Source organism: Orcinus orca, chromosome 19, assembly GCF_937001465.1.
Source record: "Orcinus orca chromosome 19, mOrcOrc1.1, whole genome shotgun sequence".
In the NCBI taxonomy this organism is placed as follows: Eukaryota; Metazoa; Chordata; class Mammalia; order Artiodactyla; family Delphinidae; genus Orcinus; species Orcinus orca.
The window spans coordinates 36,824,263-36,847,164 of NC_064577.1; the positions used below are offsets into that span (position 1 = coordinate 36,824,263).

A 22,902-nucleotide genomic window follows, 5' to 3' on the forward strand; every position below is an offset into this window, starting at 1 on the left:
AATTGGCCCCGGGCAAATAAGAAAAGACTAGAGCTGGCCTTAGTGTGTGAATGGTGCACTACCACTGTATTAATGAAGGTAGCCTAATAGTTCAAATAAAGAAAAACTGAGAGATCATTTTATAAATGCACCAACATCAAAAGAGCCTGCCCTGTGGCAATCAGTAGCGTGTTTACTTTGTAATCAGTTACGTAGTTGCAGCAAAATAACATGATTCATCTCATTAAATTAGTATTGTCAATTTAAATATCATTGGCTCCATAGTTTTATTTAAATTTAGTCTGGAAAAAACAAAAGCCTTTGGTTTATAAGAACTATAACTATTAGGAGTTTGCACCTAGTTTTATTTGTGTACATTTTAAGATAACATTATACTAAGGATAATTTAAGTAAATGTAAGGATCCCTGGAGAATTTTCATTCCTCTTAGAAGAGTTCGTTATATTACCCAAGATTGAGAAACACTATGAAAGCCTTTAGGGTGAAGGAACCTGAACACTTTACCTGTAACACACAGTCCCAGGCCCATGGAGCTGTGTGATTGTCAGTATCCTATCAAATCCAGATGAACTAGAGCCCTCTTGGCACCAGTACGCCATAATTCTACCCAGGGATATATTAGGCTATAACTGCAGCAGCTGGCAAAACTTCACACTGATGAAGCATTTTACTCCACGATTTTCTAATCACTCCCCTGTTTTAGAATCCCATTAGTAAAACTTGATTTATACTCTTCATAAATACCAAAATTTCCACCACCACCACCCCTTCCTAGCTCTTAATATGCAGAAGATGTTTGTAGTGAGGAAGACCACAAAGCAAGACTTCCACTTCTCATTTTCTGGCTCATGAATATTTTTTTCCCTGTCTTAATCAGACCAACTATTCTCAGGCATCTCACTGATGGGAAATAGGACTCAAGAGCGTCATTTTCATATTACCACTTCCCAATGTTTTACTGAAAGATTTCGTGTCTTCTCACTTAATCCTTGGCCTCCAGCTTTCCCCTTGAAATCTGCAGATGAATTTCACACTGTCTGAGGCAAACACTGCTTTTCTTGCCATAAATGAGAAACAGGCATTATCTAGGCCGAGCTATCTCACTGGGTGCACCCCAGGGCTACGGTCAGCTCAAGCTGGTCTTTTCACTGTGATTGCAATAGTCAGAGAAGCCCATTCAGGCAACTTCTTCATCACTGGGGAAGTAAACTATTCTTTTTAGTAGTATTGTATATTACATTGAGACCCCTTATTTATGTTGTTGCACTGTTTATGTATCCCCAGAACCTTGACTGAATTTCTTACCTCTCATTTCTGAAAAATGCTTGGTAAATATTCCCACTATTTTCTGCAAAGTGAGAAAAGAAGACACAGCTTCTTATGTAAGTGGCAAATAAGCTCCCCAAACCCATGAACCAGAAGGATACTTCAAAGTGCTGCTTACCACCTTTGAATATACCCCAAAGACATGCAAACTAACACTGAGAGGAGTTTTAAAAATCCACTTCCCTCCCCTTGGGAAGGTGTTTCTGGTTGTTAAGTAAGTAAAGCCATCTTGTCCTCAGATTTTTGCAAGTGTAGTTAATTATAATTGTTGACGTTCAATTATGCTAAGCTAATGATAGTCGTCACCATTTATTTGGTTCTTACTCTGTACCAGATACTCTGCCAAGCTATTTACATATATTATCTTATTTATTCCTTACTTAGTGAAGGTAAGTAGTATTACCTCTATTTTATAGATTTAAAAAACCAAACAAGAAACGGGGAAGTTAGATATTAGTCTGAGGTCACATAGGTACTAAATGTTGGCATCAAGATTTGAATTCAGAACTTCCTGAAATCCCAAGCCCACACTCTTTTTTTTTTTTTTTATCTTAAAACAATACACATTTATTAGCTTTCTGTGGGTTAGAAGTCTGGCATGGAGTGGCTGGGTTTTCTGGTCAGAGTCTCACAAGGTTACAATCAAAGTGTTGGCAGTTGCATTCTCATCTGGAACTTGGGGTCCTCTCTGAAGCTTCAGAGGTGTTGCCAAGCCCACACTCTTAGCGTCACAAACAATAATACAACATAATAAGGCTTTATGTAATAATGAGCCATCTTTGAGTTAATTTGTTGTTACTCCTCAACCGAAGCATTCTGATTTCCAATATTTACTTCCCATTTTCGGGAAAATGTCAAAATAAGTTTCACTACAGTCAGTTGCAGATCATTCTTAAGGGTATCTCAGGGTATTGGCAACTCAAATACCCTTCACAAAGTACCTTTTTTTTCCTGCTCGGTTCACGAGGTTTGGCCCCAAATCCCCAAAGCACTTTCATCTGTAGTCAGAGAGCCCTTTTATGAAGAGAATTGATTCCCCTTTTCATCCTAAGGTGAGCTCTCAACAGTGCTCTGCAATCAGGACTTCACTTCTCCAAGTGGGGGTCGCCTTTGCAGGAGAGTTCAGCTACCAACAGCTGGGCATCCACGGGACAGGAGCAGAATAATGAATTGCCTACTTGAAGATTCAAGGGGAATTTTGAGGGCGTGGATTTTTTCCAGGTTCTTGGTAAGCAACCTAATTTCAGTTAATAAAAAATTACTGATCTTTAGAAAAACACAAACAAGGTTTAAATTCAGGTTACTTTTCGAAGATCTTAGTATTTATTTTAAGTATTATTAGGTAAGCTTTGATAATTAACTCTATAAACCCTAAACTAGCCTGTTTGTTGTAAAATCAGCTATACCCTCCCCCCCACCCTGCCCCCAACTTCAGGCTCAGGGGCAGACTCAGAAAGCCTACCTACTCCTTATTATTTCTTGCCCCTTATCAGTTTATTTAGGGGAAAATGTATCCCAAAGAGAACAGTAACAGTCTGGCAGGTACTGACTAGATAGTTATCTCCTATGCTATAAAACCTCTTCCATAAAATTTATCTATTGTGGAATTTGTGATGTTTGTTATGAACTTGTCCAAAGTTTGTATTTGCACCCTGAATTGAAAGGATTTGCTAGGCAAATAAATAATGTCTACATAATTGTAACTTGTAAAGAAAAGATCTTAAACTGAAGGGAAATAAACATGTCTTTTGCTATGAACTGTATTGTGTTTCCCCAAAATTTGTATGTTGAAGCTCTAACGCCCAGCGTGATGTATTTGGAAGTAGGGCCTTTAAGAGATAATTAGGTTTAGGTGAGGTCATGAGGGTGGGATCCGTGAAGGGATTAATGGGCACCAGAGAACTTGCGTGCTCTCACTCTGCCTTGAGCACCCAGCTAGACGGGGTCGTCTGCAAACCAGGAAGAGAACCTGACCATGTTGGCTCCCTGATTTTGGACTTCCAGCCTCCAGAACCGTGAGAAAATTAATTTCTGTTGGTTAAGCCGCCCAGTTTATGGTGTTTTGTTTTGGTAGCCTGAGCTGATAAACACATCATTCATTACTTTAGAAGCACCTATTTGCATGCAAAGATAATAATTTTACAGTTACCATTTGTGTGTACGTTCATTAGAGGAGAGATAGGACCTCTCCATGGCAACGCTTTTATGATACTCTTTAACTTGGAAGTGATAAAAGTGCCCTTTAAAAAATAGTATAGGGCAGCTTTTTCAATAGTTTGGACAGAGTTGTAGCCAGCTAGTCAGAATTTGTGAAGTTTTATTCTTTTGCCCCAAAACTCTAAAGCAGTTATTATGTATCATAACACATGTTATAGCCTATAAGACACATGGGCATATTTCTCACAGCAGAATGGTGTATTTTATTGCAAGAACATTAAAGTGGAAAGGATTTATGTGGATAATCATTGAAGTTGGGTATCGAGTACGTGGGGTTCATTGTATTATTCTCTCTACCTTTGTGGATGTTTCAAAATATTGATGATACAGAGTTTTAAATGAATATACACATATGAGCTAATGGGTGGACAGATTCACTTTGCAATATGTGTGGTTGCTTAGTTGTGTGTTGGTCCATAACCATTTTAAAAAATGGAAAAAAACAACCTCCTGGTTTCTTCTTAAAAAGTGCAAACCTTGCCAGCTGATTTGAATGAGAGGGAATGGTTTTCCGCTTTATTTTCACAGCTGTCTTATCAGTTTCCTAAACTCAATTAGGGTGGAGCACAGGAATTTCACTATGGGGGGACTAAGGGCTTTGTTGTTGTGGTTTGAAGATAATGTTATCTTCCCAGACTAACCTCTTGGAGGGAAGACATTTCCCCAGAGGGGAAAAAAGTAGGGCCTTAAAGATGTCTTCATAGAGTTTGCAGAGTGGTTGAAGCTTAACAGTCTATGGAGAACTCTGTCAGCCTCGTGGGAAAATGATTTGGTATTCAATTGTTTTCACTTGGGCACTTTCCCAGACTAGATAAAGCCTCCCCATTCCATCCTACCCCTCCTCCACCCTAAAATGCCCTGAACCCTAGGTGTGGCAGGCTTGCTTTTGTTCAGGATGAAGTAGGGCAAGAGCTATCAGGTAAATAAGGAAAGTACCCTTTCAGTTTCTTGCCTGCTGACGGCATGCCTGTGTTCCCTTGGCTATAGTGTGGAAATGAGAATTTCCACAGTTTTAAAGGGAGTGTCTGTTACTGTTCATTATGAGCTGAATCATTATTTAGGTTCCTGACCTCTTTACACGATCTGGATTTTCATGCCTGTGAGATATGAATTGAGCCGAGGACTTTATGAGAAGCAGAAGGATTTTTTTTTTTTGCAGAGTTTTCATTTTACTCATAACCTAGTTTTAGACTGGAGATGTGGGTGGTGAGTATCCAGGCCCTTCATAAGGCATTACACAATCTATTCGAGTTATACAGAGTGGATAGAAAAGTGCCTATAACCCACTTATTTAAAAGTGTTTCATAATATAGACTTGAAAACCTTAGAAAATTCTTCAGGGCATGGAATTCTTGACACTGTTTCTTGATGGAAGAGAAGAATTCTCAATTAAATACTCGCTGCTCCTATAGTTCACAGGGTAGAAGGGGAAAGGAGGGTAAGTGTGACAGACGGCATGAGGAATGCTTTGCCCTTGGGACTTGTCAACCACTTATTGGTTCAAAGGTTTGAACCCCAAACCTAGAAAAGATTCCCATATTTGGGGGATTGCAGTTAGTATATCATAACAAATTTTCATCAGAAATTTTCATTGAGTGATAGAAATAATTAATGCAATGTGAAACTTAATTTGGAAGTGCCTCATCCCCCCCCTTAAAAAAAAAAAACTAAAAACTAAAAAAAAAAAACCAAATATTCATTAAGATGAAAGCATACATTAAGATCTTCTCTTTTCCTTTGTCTCTCCAGAATTTTTAAGGGAAAGTTATTTTCTGTGCTTTCATCATCATGAATCATATTTTGAGAGCTCATAAGTTATATAGCAATGTCATTAGACAATTGGGAAAATTATGTAGCAATTTATGAGTCATAATGGTCCTGGAGTTCAAGGATCTTATCTTTCGCTAATTTATTAAATATTTGAGTCCCTGCTATGTGCTAGGCACCATTCTAGGTGCTGGGCACGTGGCAAAACACAAGAAAGACAAGGTTCTGGTCCTCACAGAGCTTGCATTCTAATGTGGATAGACTCACACAAAGCAATGGAACACTAGGTAGTAATAAGTGCTAATATCAAATAAAACAGGACAGGGTGATAGAGAGTAGATGAGTGAATGTTTTAAATTGGGTGATGCAGGAAGGCCATTCTGAGAAGGTGACATTTGAATTGAGACCCAAATATTGGGAAGAAGCCAGCAATGAAGATCAAAGGAGTTGATAATCTAGGGAGGAGGTAAATAATGCAGAAGCTCCAAACCTTAACCTGCACGAGGAGCAGAAAGATAGCAGGTACGGCTGGGGTTTGGAGAGGAGGGGAGGGGGGGATCCAGTCAGAGAGAGGACCAGAAACCTAACAATGCAGAGCCTTGAAAGCCAGAATTTATGCTAAACGTGATGGAATGACATCGAAGGGTTTTGAGCAGAGGAGTGATATTACCTGATCTGCATTTTAAAATATTACTCTGGCTACCACATGGAGCATGGGTTACATAAAGTGCCTATAACAATCTCAGTAAGAGATAATGGTGGCTTGGATGAGGATCAAGATGGAGAGAAGCAGACAGATTTTGGATGTGTCTGAGGTAGAGTAGATAGCTCTTGTTGGTGGGTTCAAGGTGGGGGAATGAGGGAATGGATGATCCTCAGACTCTCTGGGCTCCTGTTGGAGCTATTTGCCAGATAAGGAAAGCTGGGAGAGGCATAGGTCAGGCTGGGGAAACAAGGGTTTGCCTTGGCAGCACGTTAATTTCGAAATTAAACATCCACATCAGAGTGAAGGAGACAGCTGGTTAAGAAGGTTGGGGCTGGAAATACAAATTTGGGAGATGTCAGCGTAGAGGGTAGGACAAAAGCCCGTGAAGTGGGCTGAAGAGAGAATGAAAAGGTAAGAAATGAAGACAGTAGCTACAAACAACTTTTTATAAGCTGACGCTGCAAACGGGGCATAGAGAAATACAGTTGCAGGAGCATGAGGGGCCAAGGACTATTTTCTTTAAAATAGTTACTATATACTTTTTTAAGATGAGAGTACTAAACTATGTAAGCTGATGGGAATGATGCAGGACAGAGGGAAAAATTAGTCTAAGGGGTTACCTATTCCATCTCCTCCAAGCCTAGACCCAAAGAAAGATGACAATTTGGAAAAACTAAAAGCACAGCTTACATTCGTTATGTATGTGTTGCAGGCTTTGGGAGAGAAGTGGGACAGAAAGAGAAGATAAGCATTGGAGAAATGGGAATTAGGGAAGGCAAGAGAAGAAAGAAATATTTTTAAAATAGTACAGAGTTAGAAAATATATCTATGGGACCTGGGGAGGGGGGCTGAGGAATGAATGAGTTATGCTTCTACCTCCTAGAGACAATTTTTTTCTAGGAGACATCAGTTCCATTGTCCACTAGAGTCTTTCTGCCCTGGAGAGGGTAGCGGTTAGGAATCGTGCTGACATAAACTCCTGGCTCCACTTCTTGCTGGAGGGGAACAAGTTATGGAACTTATTTGTGCCTCAGTTTCCTTACCTGAAACATAGGCTCAGAAGTGCTTGCCTCGTGGGGTTAGTATGTGAATTAAATGAGACCATGCTTGTAAGGCACACGGCAAACAGCCTTCTTCTAGGCACCTTAGAGCCTTTGGGCAAATCCTGCCTTAAGTTCCTTGAGGCCAGGGAACATGTCTTATCTTTTAATTTTCCATGGCATCTAACATATAGCCCTAAGTATAAGTGAATTTTGAATGCTTGCCTTTTTTTCCCCTCCTTTTCTTTCCCTCTCCTTCTGCTGTGCGAAACCCCATCTCGTGCTGCTCACCACCTTACCTCGTATCTCTTTACACTTGCATTTTTGATCTATAGAGTGTTCTGTCGGATGTAGAATCACAGAAAACATGAGGTGGGACTATAGCTTTATTCTGTCTTCCCTCCCAAAACAAGAAGGATTTTAAGTTGAACACCTTGATTTAAAAATGAAAGTTTAAAAAAAAAAATTTTATACCACCACTGAATTTATCTTTTGTTGCAGAGTTCATATGTAATTTCTCTTCTTGATCTAGTTGATTAGCTCCACAAAGATTGGTTTGTACTTATCGTTGTTTTTCTTTTTTTTGAGATAGTATGTTTTTTCTTTTTAAAAAATTTTTATTTTATATTGGACTGTAGTTGATTTTTTTTTAAGAATTTGATTTTTTTAATTTATTTTTTTTACTTTTGGCTGCATTGGGTCTTCGTTGCTGCGTGCGGGCTTTCTCTAGTTACGGAGAGTGGGGGCTACCCTTCATTGCAGTATGCGGGCTTCTCATTGTGGTGGCTTCTCTTGTTGCGGAGCACGGGCTCTAAGGTGCACGGGCTTCAGTAGTTGTGGTGCACGGGCTCAGTAGTTGTGGCTCGCAGGCTCTAGAGTGTCGGTTCAGTAGTTGTGGTGCACGGGCTTAGTTGCTCTGCAGCATGTGGGATTTTTCCTGGACCAGGGCTCAAACCTGTGTCCCCTGTACTGGCAGGCAGATTCTTAATCACTGCGCCACCAGGGAAGCCTGGACTGTAGTTGATTTACAGTGTTGTGTTAGTTTCAGGTATACAGCAAAGTGATTCAGTTATACATATATCTATTCTTTTTCAAATTCTTTTCCCATTTAGGTTATTACAGAATATTGAGCAGAGTTTCCTGTGCTATACACTAGATCCTTGTTGGTTATCTATTTTAAATATAGTAGTGTGTATATGTCAATCCCAAACTCCCAATTTATCCCTGCTCCCCACCTTTCCCCTTTGGTAACCATAAGCTTGTTTCCTATGCAGATTTTTTTCCCTTGATTGAATATGTATGAGTCCATATCAAGTTCTGCTTTCCTCCGGTTTCTGATGTGAACACATAGTAGGATCTCAAAGTTTGTTAGATGAATAATGCTTGCTTGCTTGAATAGGAAATGGATCTTTTCCTTCCTTTTCTGTTACTCTTCCCAAAGTCTTTCTCACCTACTGGGTGATTTTGGAGGATAAAATAGGTGCTTAATTACTGTTGCCTTATATAAAATTTATGAAATAAATCATACGTATTCTACCAATTCTCATGCTGTCTGTCTCTAATAGGAGCAGAATGTAATACTACAAATGTGAGTAATAAAGTCACCTATGTATAAGGGAAGGAGGGTTTATTGAGAATCCTTCTAGTTGCCATATGTGGATATTCAGTATCATATCTGTATTTTTCCACAGGAGAACATGTTCTCTTAGACTCCACTAATGAGAGGCACTTGCATGAGATCTGGTAGGGAAGAGAAAGAGAAGCCATTGTCTTCTAGAGGCAGTTATGGGCAGAAGTATAGGCAGCAGCAGATGGGATGGCTGACGTGGGATTTTTGCCTACAGCTTTTGGGTGGGTGGTCTGAGAATCTTCCCGTTGCTTTTACAGGCAGCTGAGATCAATGGCAGTAGCTTCCTTGTGATCCCTGCACTTCCAGATTTCCTGAAACAGATCTTAACTGCCATCCTTCCTGCCAGTTCCCCAGAGTTGTGAAAGTCTCTAATTCCCTGTGTTAAATCCCTTCCTATTTGAAATACCTACAGTGCTGACTGTTTTCCTGATGGTACCATGACAGATGATAAGACCTAGTCCACAATCTTCCATTGGAAAGTCTAGGAGAGTAGAACTTGTTATAGATGTTCCCTAAGCCCCTCAGAGCAGTAGTGATGGGACCTTTAGAATTGATGGGTCCTTGACTTTGGAATTAGTTCTTCAAGTTGTCACCCAAACCTATGCTTGTGGGATCTACAGAAACAGGGTTTATGGTAAAATGAAATAATTAACACTGAGTCTATAAAACTGTATAGAACCTACTGAGACAAAAGAAGTGCAATAGAATGAATTGTCTTAGTGTTTTACTACATACATCCTATGCAGTTACATGTATCTGAAGAACACACAAGAAACAGATTACAGGGCAGAGAGCTAGGTGGCTAAGAGACAGGGGTTGGGGGAAGACTTATTTTCTACTGTATATGCTCTTGTACCTTCTGAATTTTATGCCATGTGCATATATTATCTATTCCAAAAACATAATTTATCTTTAATAGCAATAGTTGTATATTGTTTTTTATATACTGATTTTACAATCATCAGATTTTTTAAAAATCGTAAACTCTAACAACATAAAATGTTGACCATGAAATGAAAAAACGAGAGCTTGTATCCACTGTTTATGGAAGTTTATAGAACTACTTCCTAAGGATGTCAATTCGGTAATGTCTAGTAAGATCAAAAATGCACAAACCCGATCATCATCAATTCCTCTTTTATGTACCTACCCTGGAGAAAGGCTCATACATCAGGAGAAAGGTACAAAGATGTTCATTACGGTATTGTTTATAATAGTAGAAGAACTGGAATCATAAAAATGTCCATTATTAGGAAATAAATAAATTGATATAAAAAATAAAATACCATTTTGTGGAATCTAAAATGTGACACAAATGAACTTATTTACGAAACAGAAACAGACTCACAGACATAGAGAACAGACTTTTGGTTGCCAAGGCGGAGGGCGGGTGGGGAAGGGAAGGATTGGGAGTTTGGGATTAGCAGATGCAAACTATCATATATAGGATAGATGAATAACAAGGTCCTGTTGTATATCACAGGGAACTATATTCAATATCCTGTAATAAACCATAATGGAAAAGAATATGAAAAAGAATATATATGTATAACCGAATCACTTTGCTGTACACCAGAAACTAACACAACATTGTAAATCAACTATACTTAAAAAAACAAACGAAAAAACCCCCAAAGGGACCACCCAGGCTACACACAGTATCATAAGCTAATTAAATTGTTGTTAAAAAAAAAAAAACAACTTTGCGGGGGCTAAGGGGGAGGAGGAGGAATAAACTGGAAGATTGGGATTGACACATACACACTACTATGTATAAAATAGATAACTAATGGAGACCTATTGTATAGTACAGGGAACTCTACTCAGTACTCTGTAATGGCCTATATGGGAAAAGAATCTAAAAAAGAGTGGATATATGTATATGTATAACGGATTCACTTTGTTGTATACCTGAAACTAACACAACATTGTAAATCAACTATGTCCCAATTAAAAAAAAAGTGCTATGGAACAATTAAATGGCCTAGCCCTATAAATGTCAACATGGATAGTTCTCAAAAGTGTATTCTTGAGAAAATAAAGGAACTGCTGAGTGACATATAGAGTATGGCAGCATTTAGGTAAATTCTAAAATACATACCAAAAGAATAAAAAGGGGGGGCTATAAGGGTTCATACCTAATTCATGAGAGCAATGGTCTCCATTAAGAGAAGAGATAGGGGTTGGGATGGAAAACAAAAGAAACTTCATTTTTATTTTATTTCTTTTTTAAAAATATGAAGCAAAATGATCCAATATCCTCTTTTTTTCATTCCGGTAGTAGATATACAGTTTTATATTATCTGTACTTTTCTATGGTACTTCTCAAAATAATACTTTCTATTCCCTAATCTCCCACTCATTCCCCCACCCACTACAGTCTGGACTGTGTCCTGCATCACTCAGGATCCCAGCAGGAAACAAAGGGCACTCTCAAACTGGCTAACTTTAGGGGAGTTTAATACAAGCACTATTTACAAAGATACTGACAGGATACAGGGAAGCCAACAGAAAAGTGTGGCACCCCAGGGGCTGGTAACAGCAGGAAGCTGTCACTGTCCGGGGGTCTGCAGGAAAAGGGGAAGGAGCAAAGCCTGAGAGAGTGCTATGTGGAAAGAACCACCCAATAGGAGTAGTGGCCTTTATCAAGGAATGCAGCCAGCCTATGGTGACCCTCAAGGGAACTGGAGAGAATGGGTACCTCCACTTTCCTATCCTCCCTCCCTCTGATTTCCTGTCAATATCCTCCTTTGACCAAGCCCAGCCCGAAACCATTGGGCCAAGAAATCCACTGATGCTGCCCATACAGGTCAGCTTCCCAGGACTCAGAGCAGGGACAAACTGAAAGTATCCATAGGCTTCACCATGTCTCACAAAGTTTGCCAATTCCAGCTAAATGTCAAATCCAGGAGATGCTTCGGATGTTTTTAAACTTAGCTTCTTGGTTATAATTTACAATTGACTTTTCTCCTCCTTTATACTCCCTCCTCTAGTTTTCCAGCTAACTCAAATGGCTCCTTGCTAGTCTTGTTCACTGGAAACAAGACTGCCCCTCTCTTAAGTGTTAGAATTCTCCAGGTTTCCATTTCTGATCCTCTTTCCTCATTCAGTCACTCCCATGCATGTAACTCCCAACTCTTTGCTGATAAAGACCAAATTCTTTATTTCTAGCCAAGACCTCTCATCTCAATTCCAGACTTACTTATTGATAGCAACATGGGACTGTCTCACTGGCTTCTCAAAGTCAGCATAGCAAAGCCAAACACATCAACTTCCCCGATAAACCTGCTCCTTTCCTTATGGTTCCCACCAAGTGAATGGCCCTGCCACTACCCTGAAATCTTCCTCTAATTCCTTGCCTTCCACATACTGTCTACTTCTCTTTCCCTTGAAATGGGGACTGGTCAAAGGAGAGCTCAAGTGCAGAAATGGTGAGCTATTAACTGGATTTGTCCTGGAGAGGTGACAGAGCTGGGAAAGTAAGATCAGAGCCAGGATATCCAATCTAAGTGGCTTCTCAACTGTGCTGAGCATTAGATCTTTCTGGGTACCTGGACCCCACCTAAAACCAATGAATCCAAGAATCTGGTGTTATGGACTTAGAAAGGAAAAGCACACCTCCTGTGTGTCTCCTCTATTTTTGATACTCCAGTACATCACTTCTGAAACCAGATGTGTAGGTTTTCCACACTGCAAGCAATTCTGTGACACCAGCTGAGTGTCCTACAATTTAACCCAACTCTAACATTCATCAACCTGGAAGCTCTCCAAATCCTGTCCTTTTGGGGTTTTATAGGAGGCTCATAACATAGCTATAATTAGGTTATAGGTCATTGGTGCTCGTCTTGCAGAAGGGGGACCCCTTCCAGGGCCCGAGAGTGGGCTCTTGTCAAACACTCGGAAATGAATTGTCTGAGGAGACACATGTGCTGACAAAGCAGGAGAGTTTATTGGGAAGGGGTGCCCAGGTGGAGAGCAGCAGGGTGAGGGAACTCAGAAGAACTGTTCTGCCACGCGGCTCCCAGTCCCAGGTTTTATGGTAATTGGGTTAATTTTCCAGGTTGTCTCTGGCCAATCATTCTGACTCAGGGTCCTTCCTGGTGTCGCATACATCTCTCGGCCAAGATGGATTCCAGCGAGAAGGATTCTGGGAGGTTGGTTAGGACATATGGACTGGTGTCTTCTCTCTCCTTTTGACCTTTCCCGAATTCTTCTGGTTGGTAGTAGCTTGTTAGTTCCACATTCCTTACCAAGACCTCCTGTTGTAAGATAATTCATGCAAGTGATTACTATCAGGCCTGGCTAGGGCAGGCGGTGTTGGTCAGTGTTTCCTCTAACAACTGGACTCAATCTCCAGCGGCTCTCCCCTCCCCAGAAATGGGGGTGGGGGCCTGGGATGTGGGACTATAGGTTGCAACCCTCTAAATGTGGTTGGTTCCCCTGGCAGTCTGCCCTGTCCTTCGGAGCTTTCCAAAAATTACCTCGTTAGCATAAACTTAGTGTGGTTGAAAGGTGCTTGTCATGAATAACAAAAGACACGCATTTCACCTTTATGCTCTGAAGCTATCTCAAGAACTGAGGAGGACAAAATGAAATATTGTAACAAAAGATGCCCCTATGGTTCTTCACAAGGCTTTTAGGAACTATGTGCTAGGACGAAGACCTAATATATATTTCTTATTATAAATCACAGTATCACAGGACTGAACTGTGTCTCCCCCCACCCCCTTGCCAAATTCATATGTTGAAGCCCTAACCTGCGATGTGACTATATTTGGAGATAAAGCCTTTAAGGAGGGATTAAGGTTAAATGAGGTCACAAGAGTAGAGCCCCAGTCTGATAGGACTGGTGTCCTTATGAGAAAAAGAGATGCCAGAACTCCCTCAAGCTCTCTCCTGGTGCATGCGCAGAGGAGAGGCCAAGTGAGGACACGGCAAGAAGGGGGCCATTTGGAAACCTGGGAGAGGCTGCACCAGAAACTAACCCTGACAGCACCTTGATTTTGGACTTCAAGCCTCCAGAACCGAGTAAATTAAATTTTTGTTTAAGCCACCCAGTCTGTGGTATTTTGTTTGGCAGCCCAAGCAAACTAATACACCTGGTAGAAAGTCCAGACAGGGATCTTTCTCATAAACTCCCCAGGTGATTCTAATGTACAGCCAGGTTGGAGAAGCATTGAGCCAGACAGAAAACGAGATATCTATAAAAAGACAAACACCGTGACTAACCCGGGAAGCCAAGGAGGAGGAGCAGCCCAGTTAAAGGAAAGCCAGCCTCCAGGATGCCTTTAACATCTCAGCACAGTTTCAGCTCGGGCTTCCACTGGCACCTCACGGTAATTAAGGGGATCCAAGTAGGGTGGCCATGCCCTTAGCAGTCATCAGCTCCTGATAATTCCACCTCCTATTTCCCGATTCTGCCTCCCTCTCTCCATCAGCACTGTCCCTTTCCTCCTATCCTCTAGTATGGGAGTTGGCAAACTATGACCCATGGGCCAAATCTGGCCAGCCAACTGTTTTTTGGTTTTCGTTTTAATTTTTTTTTTTTTTTTTTTTTGCAGTACGCAGGCCTCTCACTGTTGTGGCCTCTCCCGTTGCGGAGCACAGGTTCCGGACGCGCAGGCTCAGCGGCCATGGCTCATGGGCCCAGCCGCTCCGCGGCATGTGGGATCTTCCTGGACCAGGGCATGAACCCACGTCCCCTGCATCAGCAGGCGGACTCTCAACCACTGTGCCACCAGCGAAGCCCTGTTTTAGATTTTTTTAATTTTATTGAAGTATACCTGATTAACAATGTTGTGTTAGTTTCTGCTGTACAGCAGTGACTCAGTTATACATGTATATATTCTTTTTCATATTCTTTACCTTATGGTTTATCACAAGATATTGAATATAGTTCCCTGTGCTATACAGTAGGACCTTGTTGTTTATCCATTCTATATATAATAGTTTGCATCTGCTAATCCCAAACTACCAGTACTTCCCTCCCCCATTCCCCCTCAGCAACCACAAGTCTGTTCCCTATGTCTGTGAGTCTGTTTCATAGATATGTTCATTTGTGTCATATTTTAGATTCCACATATAAGGGATATTATATGGTATTTGTCTTTCTCTTTCTGACTTCACTTAGTATGATAATGTCTATGTCCATCCATGTTGCTGCAAATGGCATTATTTCATTCTTTTTAATGGCTGAGTAATATTCCACTGTGTGTGTGTGTGGTATGTGTGTGTATATACACACACACATACCACACACCACACACCACATCTTCTTTATCCATCTGTCTGTCAATGGACATTTAGGTTGTTTCCATGTCTTGGCTATTGTAAATAGTGCTGCTGTTAACATAGGAGTGCATGTATCTTTTCAAATTACAGTTTTTGTCTGGGTATGTGCCCAGGAGTGGAATTGCTGGATCATATGGCAACTCTATTTTTAGTTTTTTGAGGAACCTCCATACTGTCTTCCATAGTGGCTGTACCAATTTACATTCCCAACAACAGTGTAAGAGGGTTCCTTTTTCCCCACACCTGTTCCAGCATTTATTATTTGTAGACTTTTTAATGGTTGCCATTCTGACTGGTGTGAGGTGGTACCTCATTGTAGTTTTGATTTGCATTTCTCTAATAATTAGCAATGATGAGCATCTTTTCTTGTGCCTATTGGCCATCTGTATCTCTTCTTTGGAGAAATGTCTATTTCAGTCTTCTGCCCGTTTTCGACTGGGGTGTATGTGTGTTTGGTTTTTTTTGAATTGTATGAGCTGTTTGTATATTTTGAAAATCAAGCCCTTATCAGTCACATCATTTGCAAATTTTCTCCTGGTTCACAGTTTGTCTTCTCATTTTGTTTACAGTTTCCTTTGTTGTGAAAAAGCTTATAAGCTTGATTAAGTCCCATTTGTTTATTTTTGCTTTTATGTCTATTGCCTTGGGAGACTGACCTAAGAAAACATTGGTATGATTTATGTCAGAGAATGTTTTGCCTATGTTCTAGGAGTTTTATGGTGTCTTATATTTAAGTCTTTAAGCCATTTTTAGTTTATTTTTGTGTATGGTGTGAGGGTGTGTTCTAACGTCATTGATTTACATGTGGCTGTCCAACTGTCCCAACACCACTTGCTGAAGAGACTGTCTTTTCTCCATTGTATATATTCTTGCCTCCTTGAGGAGATTAATTGTCCCTAGGTGTGTGGGTTTATTTCTGGGCTCTCTATTCTGTTCCATTGATCCATATGTCTGTTTTGTGCCAATACCATGCTATTGATATTTTGATTACTATAGCTTTGTAGTATTGTCTGAAGTCTGGGAAGGTTATGCCTTCTGCTTTGTACTTTTTCCTCAGGACTGCTTTGGCAATTTTGGGTCCTTTATGGTCCCATATAAACTTTAGGATTATTTGTTCTAGTTCTGTTAAAAAAAATAAATGTCATGGGTATTTTGATAGGGATCACATTAAATCTGTAGATTGCTTTGGGTAGTATGGCCATTTTAATAATATTCTTCCAATCCAAGAGCATGGGATATCTTTCCATGTCTTTGAATCGTCTTTAATTTCCTTTATTAATGTTTTGTAGTTTTCAGCGTATGTCTTTCACCTCCTCAGAGAGGTTTATTCCTAAGTATTTTATTTTTCTTGATGTGATTTTAAAAGGGATTGTTTGTTTACATTGCCTTTCTGATATTTCATTGTTAGTGTAAAGAAATGAAACCATTTCTGTATGTTAATCTTGTATCCTGCCACCTTGCTGAATTTGTTTATCATTTCTAGTAGTTTTTGTGTGAAGTCTTTAGAGTTTTCTATGTATAATATGTCATCTACATATAATGGCAATTTTACCTCTTCCCTACTAATTTGAATACCTTTTAATTCTTGTCCGATTGATATGACTAGGAGTTCCAATACTATATTGAAGAGAAGTGGTGAGAGTGGGCATCCTTGTCTTGTTCCAGTTTTTAGTGGGAAGTCTTTCAGCTTTTCACTGTTGAATATTATATTGGCTGTGGGTTTGTCATAGATAGTTTTTATTATGTTGACATATGTTCCCTTTATACCCACTTTCATGAGAGTTTTTATCATGAATGGATGTTAAATTTTATCAAATGCTTTTTCTGCATCTATTGAGATGATCATGTGGTTTTTGTCTTTTCTTTTGTTGTGGTGGTGTATCATATTGATTTTGCACATGTTGAACCATCCTTATAACCCTGGGATGAATCCAACTTGGTTGTGGTTGTATGATCTTTTTTATGTGTTGTTGGATTTGGTTTGCTAATATTTTGAGAATATTTGCATCTATATTCATCAAAGATATTGGCCTGTAATTTTCTTTTTTGGTGGTGTCTTTGTCTGGTTTTGGTATCAGGGTGATGGTCAGCCACCTGTTTTTATAAAGTCTTTTTGGAGGACAGTCACACTTGTTTATGTATTGTCTATGGCTGCTTTTGCACTACAACAGAGTATTTGCAACAAAGACCATAGTAGCCCACAAAGCCTAAACTATTTACTATCTGGCCCTTTACAGAGAAGGTTTACCAACCCCTGCTTTAGTAGATGACTACACCCTAATGGTGGTTAGGCCAGAGACCAGTCATTTATATATTAGTGTCTCACTGGTCCAAAAGAATAAAAATCCTTCACAATGTGCCCAGTTTGGCATTTACTGAGCGCCTACGATGTGCCAGACTCTATGGTAAGAAGTAGGGATACAACCGTGGACAAGAGACCCATATTGCCATTGCCCTTATACTCCAGCAAGAGGGAGCCCTACCAGGGAGTCCTCACTTTAGAAGGCTATGCATATTACAAATACACACAGACACAAATTTATTAAAGAATACATGTTGCGTCTGTCACTTGAGCCCTTGTGCTCAGCATTGGCAGAACGTGACCTGTAACTCTAAGCAACTACCCTTTGCAGCTCATTCAGGCCCCAGGAAGATGCTTCATTACATCCCTGGCAGTATGTCCTCAAAACTGTAGATGACTGTGTCAGGGCCACAGAGGTTTGTGTGTCGTGCCACTGCTAATGTTGGAGCGACACACTTCTTTGGCACGCAAGGAGGATTTGAGCAGTGGAAGGTCTTAAGTAAGAGACAAGACAAATATGTTCTCAAATCCTTTCAGCATGAATGCAATAGATTGGTGCAGAGTGAAGTATGATTTCCCAGGGGGGCTGAGAGTCCATTTTCTTTTTAGTATTCTTCCAATTTACAGTTCTCAGAGTACTTATGAAATAGCATGATATTAACTATGTTAAATAATTTACATTATATTTGTGCATTTGTAGGTCTAGATATACTATATGAAGAGTGATACCAATTCTTTACGTTGTCAACTAATAGGCATTGCACACTAGAATTGAAATCCTTTATGTATATAATAAGATTTCGTTAATTTTTCACAAAATTAAATTTTAAATTTAGCTTTTTTTTTTTTTTTTTTTTTAATGTTTTGGCTGTACCACGAGGCACGTGGGATCTTAGTTCCCCGACCAGGAATCAAACCCACACCCCCTGCATTGGAAGTGCAGTGTCTTAACCACTGGACCACAAGGGAAGTCCCTGATTTTGCCTTTTTAATGCATGGTTTTGAATAACTTAGAAGAAAAATAACATATAAAATCACATTTTCCTTATTTTTACTTTAATTTACTTTTTTTTAACATCTTTATTGGAGTATAATTGCTTTACAATGATGTGTTAGTTTCTGCTTTATAACAAAGTGAATCAGTTATACATATACATATGTTCCCGTATCTCTTCCCTCTTGCATCTCCCACCCTCCCACCCTCCCTATCCCACCCCTCTAGGTGGTCACAAAGCACCGAGCTGACCTCCCTGTGCTATGCAGCTGCTTCCCACTAGGTATCTATTTTACATTTGGTAGTGTATATATATCCATGCCACTCTCTCACTTTGTCACAGCTTACCCTTCCCCCTCCCCATATCCTCAAGTCCATTCTCTAGTAGGTCTGTGTCTTTATTCCCATCTTACCCCTAGGTTCTTCATGACATTTTTTTTTTCCTTAGATTCCATATATATGTGTTAGCATACGGTATTTGTTAATTTACTTTTTTGATGTAAGTAATCCAAATTTTTTGTTACTTTTAATACAATTTTATTTTTAATCCTTTAGATTATTACAAACAATTGAACACATATTATGTGAAAATCTAGATTATAACACGATTGGTGGTTTTGCCAAAACGAAAACAAAAATAAATTTTACAAAATAAATAATACAGTAGTTCTTAAATTTTGTGTCATTTTTGTTACTCATCTAAACATTGGTCTATCAGTGGAATACTCAGACATTCACAATAATAATTAAATTGTCTTTAATATTTTGCCAGCTTTTAATCATATCAAAATAATAGCTTGATATGTATTTTTCACCATATATGAAGGAATACTTGTCAGGGTAAGAGTATAAAGTTATTTTATTTAACGGTTTGCTAGCTTGTAGTTTATAATGCTTAAAAATTTAGACAAATGATACGCAGGACTTTATACTCTTACCCCAGGGCCCTCTATAATGGAGAAGCAGGTCTGCAAGGCAGACCCAGTCTTTGTCCTTAAGGAGCTTACAGTCTAAAGGGAGAGACTAGTAGGCCCTTGTAATTATTGTTGTGATACAACAATAGAGTGCTAGGGAAACATATACAGAGGATGGGATGTAGTCAGGGAGGACTTCCTGGAGGAAGTTATTTCTAGGCTAAGAGCTGAAGGATAATTAGATGTAACCAAGTGAAGGGAGGGAAGGATTAGAAGTGGAAGAGGGACATAAGATGAGGAGAGTTCCAGGCAGAAGGAATCGTGCATGGCAGGGACAGCGAAGTTTTTCTATAAAGGACCAGATAGTAAATATTTGAGGCTTTGCAAGCCACAAAGTCTCTGTTGCAACTACTCACTTCCACTGTTGTATGTAATGATACGTTGTTATGTGTATTGTAGACAAAACATAAATGAATGGGTGTGGATATGTTCCAGTAGAACTTTATTTACAAAACAGGCAGCAGGCCCGCAGATCCTAGTTTGCCATCTCCTTAGTATATGGGAAGGCCCAGTGTTCAGAGAAAGCTTATTTGAGGCACTGACAGTCAATCAGTATGGCTGCTGCAGAGGGGATGACGGGGAAGCAGGGAGGGAGGAGTCTGGGGAGTTAAAAACAAAGCTGCAGAAAGTGGATGGGTGGAGTCTGGATGCAGAGACCAGAGAGGTTGCTGCCTAGGCATCCTGGACTAGGGTAGTAGTGGGCGGAGGGAGAAAAGTGAATGGTTTAGGGAGAGATTCATTGAGTGGTCATAGGGAGAGGGAGGGTCAAGGCCGACTCCCAGACAGGCAGTGGGTGGATAATGCTGGGGGGAAGTGGGAGACCTGGGGGAAGCAGATTTGAGGGGTGGGTTGGGGATAGGTGATGGGATCTATTCCCCTGAGGGCTCAGTTTAGTGCTTGCCATACACACACACACACACGCATAATTTTTTTTGTCAGAAATGTGGCTGGCAGTTTCTATGAAAATACAATCTATAAATCCTGCGAAAATCGGAGAGAAGCTGAGCCTGCAGAGCTAAATACCTTTGTAATGACAATCCTGGGGAATAATTACTATTGACAGGTTTTTCTCTAGCCTATGAGGATGGTAGGCTTTAGTTACTTTGGTTCCCTTTATTCACAGCTAATTTAACAACAGCACAAGGACCCAGTATCTGCTAGTAACAATAGCCAACTTGGTCAGGAAAGACAGCTTCACCCAGGCAGTAAATCTGGTCAACCAGATGGATTGGCACTTGGAACATCAAGTGCCTCAAGATTCAGGATTTGCTGCTGGCTTGTGTGTGGGGGGTGGCATTGCTACAGTCCCTGGCGCACAGCCAGCCTGGGGCGGTGTCCTGTGTGAAATGAGGGTGCATGGGGAGAGGTGGGTGAGGGAAACAGGCTTGCTGAGCACTCCTGACACATACTCTCACCAGGGTGGGTTAGCTGTAAGCCTTGCTCATCAGGCCAGAACAAGGGTAGCATTTTCATCACTGAAACAATTTAGAGATTCTCTGGATGTGAATTGATGGACCTGTGGCATTTGTCATCAATCAGAAGCACATGCATAGAACACCTGCCTTAGAACGAATGCTGCTGGGGCTCTTTGAGGAGCGGTGACCCAGATGACACAGTGGGAAGCAGGTGCTGTGGGATGTCTCTCAGGGCTCCAGCTGGAGTGTTGTAGGCCTCCATCATCTCACCTGGATGACGGCCTCCCTGGTTCCCCTCTTGCCCTCTTCCAATCAGGCTGCCTGAGTGTCCTTTTTAAAATGTAAATTGGATCTTGTCACTCCTCTGTTTAAAAACCTTTAACGCTTTCCCATTGCATTTAGAAGACAATCCAGACTCTTCATCATGGCCTGCAAGTCTGCCCAGTGCGGCCCAGGTCTCCCTCTCCAGGGTTTCTCCCCTAGAATTCCTCCAACTCAACTACACTGGCTTTCTCTCGGTTCTTCCAATACCCCAAGGTCCTTCCCACTTTAGGGTCCTTATATTCCCTTATTCTAGAAAGTTCTTTGCACCCACTCCCACCCCTAGTGGCTGGCTCCTTCTCATATTTCAGATATCCACTTAAAAATCACACCTCAGGCCTTCCCTGGTGGTCCAGTGGTTAAGACTCCACGCTTCTACTGCAGGGGGCATGGGTTCAATCCCTGGTTGGGGAACTGAGATCCCTGCATGCCGCGTGGCAAGGCCAAAAAAAAAAAAAAAAAGAAGAAAAATCACACCTCAGAGGGACTTTTCCTGACCACCCAGGCCTCCCTCTCTTATTCTATCTAGCATTGCACTATGGTCTTTTTTTTAAAATCATAAAACTTGACATAATTTATAATTTTACAATGATTTATATGTTTGCTTATTTATTGTCATCTCTGCGCCCCCCCACTCCCGCCCAGTAGACTGTAAGCTCCTTGGAGGCAGGCACCATAATTAATTTATTCACCACTGTATTCCCAGAGACTAGCACAGTGCCTGGCACATGCATGCTCCATAGATACTTGTTGAGAAATTAATGTCAGTAAATAAAAAGCCATTCAATTGATCCATCGATGGATGGATCCATCCATAAGTGTATCTGTCCATGCGTGTAAATGTATAACTTCTGTCCTGGTTACCTATTGCTGGATTACACACCACTGAACTTAATGGCTTAACACAACAACTTCTTATCTCATGTTCTGTGTGTTCAGTGGTCTCAATTGGGCGGTTTTTCTTGTATCTCATGTGGTTGCAGTCCAGTGGCAGCTGCTGCTGGAGTCATCTGAAGTGACAGTCAATGCAGGCTGTCAACAAGGAGCAGAGCTGGGTTGTCAACTAGAATGTCTACACCTGGATTCCCCATGTGGCTTGGGCTGCTCACAGCTTGGTGGCTGGGTTCAAGAAGGAATGTCCCAAGGGAGTATCTCCTTTTGTCTAGGAGACCAAAGCAGAAGCTGCAAGGCTTCTTATGACCTAGCTTCAGAAGGCCCACAGTGTCATTGAAGCCATATTCTAGTAGTGGCAAGTAAGTCACAAGGCAACCCAGATTCAAGGGAGGACATTTTACAACGGCATAAAGGGCTGGTGCTGAGAAGCATGGTTCACTGGGGGCCATCTTGGCAGAGTAGCTGCTACGATCTCTTCTATCATGATTATGTAGGTGCCTCTGTTCCTAGTTTACTTTCCTTTGTTTATTTCTCTTAGGCCCTTGCCCTCACCTTCTATAATTTGTGTCCTTTATTGCAAGGACACTTATTGGTAAAGGTTGAGCATCTCTTCTGCAAGTTTTCAGAGGACTGACACTAGTCCTTCAATTTCAAGTTACTCCAGGAAACTGCTGTACGTTTTGGAGGCTAACTTGCTGTGGGAGGAGCAACAGTCTTTCTGCACCTCTTGGTGCGGGTGGAAGAGAGGCCGGTGCTGCTGGTTGACATCCAGGAATCTTGGTGCTCACTGTTCATCGCCAAGAGCAGTGTGCTGACCCCAGCCAGCACGCTCGACTCGACACTGAAATCACTGGCTTTGAGAGCCAAGCCCGAGGAGAAATTGAGTTTGGGATAGTTTCAAGGGTGGGAGATGCCAGCCCTGTCTCAGTTTTGCCTTGGAGCTAGTTTTTTTATCCAAATGTGAAAAACTCTGCCTCTCCACCTCTCTTGCACTCCCACACCCTCTTCTCCCCCGCCTTTTCCAAA

The 22,902-nt window shown here is 40.8% G+C and overlaps 1 long non-coding RNA gene across 2 annotated transcripts in view; it reads left to right on the forward strand.

The window, feature by feature from the left end:
- The window catches only part of LOC117203604 (uncharacterized), a 95,022-nt gene that overhangs the window by 31,250 nt on the left and 40,870 nt on the right, over positions 1-22,902 (forward strand). The window contains exons 3-4 of one of the 2 annotated variants that reach the window (XR_007473333.1): positions 1,284-1,381; positions 2,378-2,553. The exons of the other annotated variant lie outside the window; for it this stretch is intronic. This is a non-coding gene — a long non-coding RNA (uncharacterized LOC117203604). The remainder of the gene's footprint in view (positions 1-1,283; positions 1,382-2,377; positions 2,554-22,902) is intronic. 2 annotated transcript variants of the gene reach the window in all.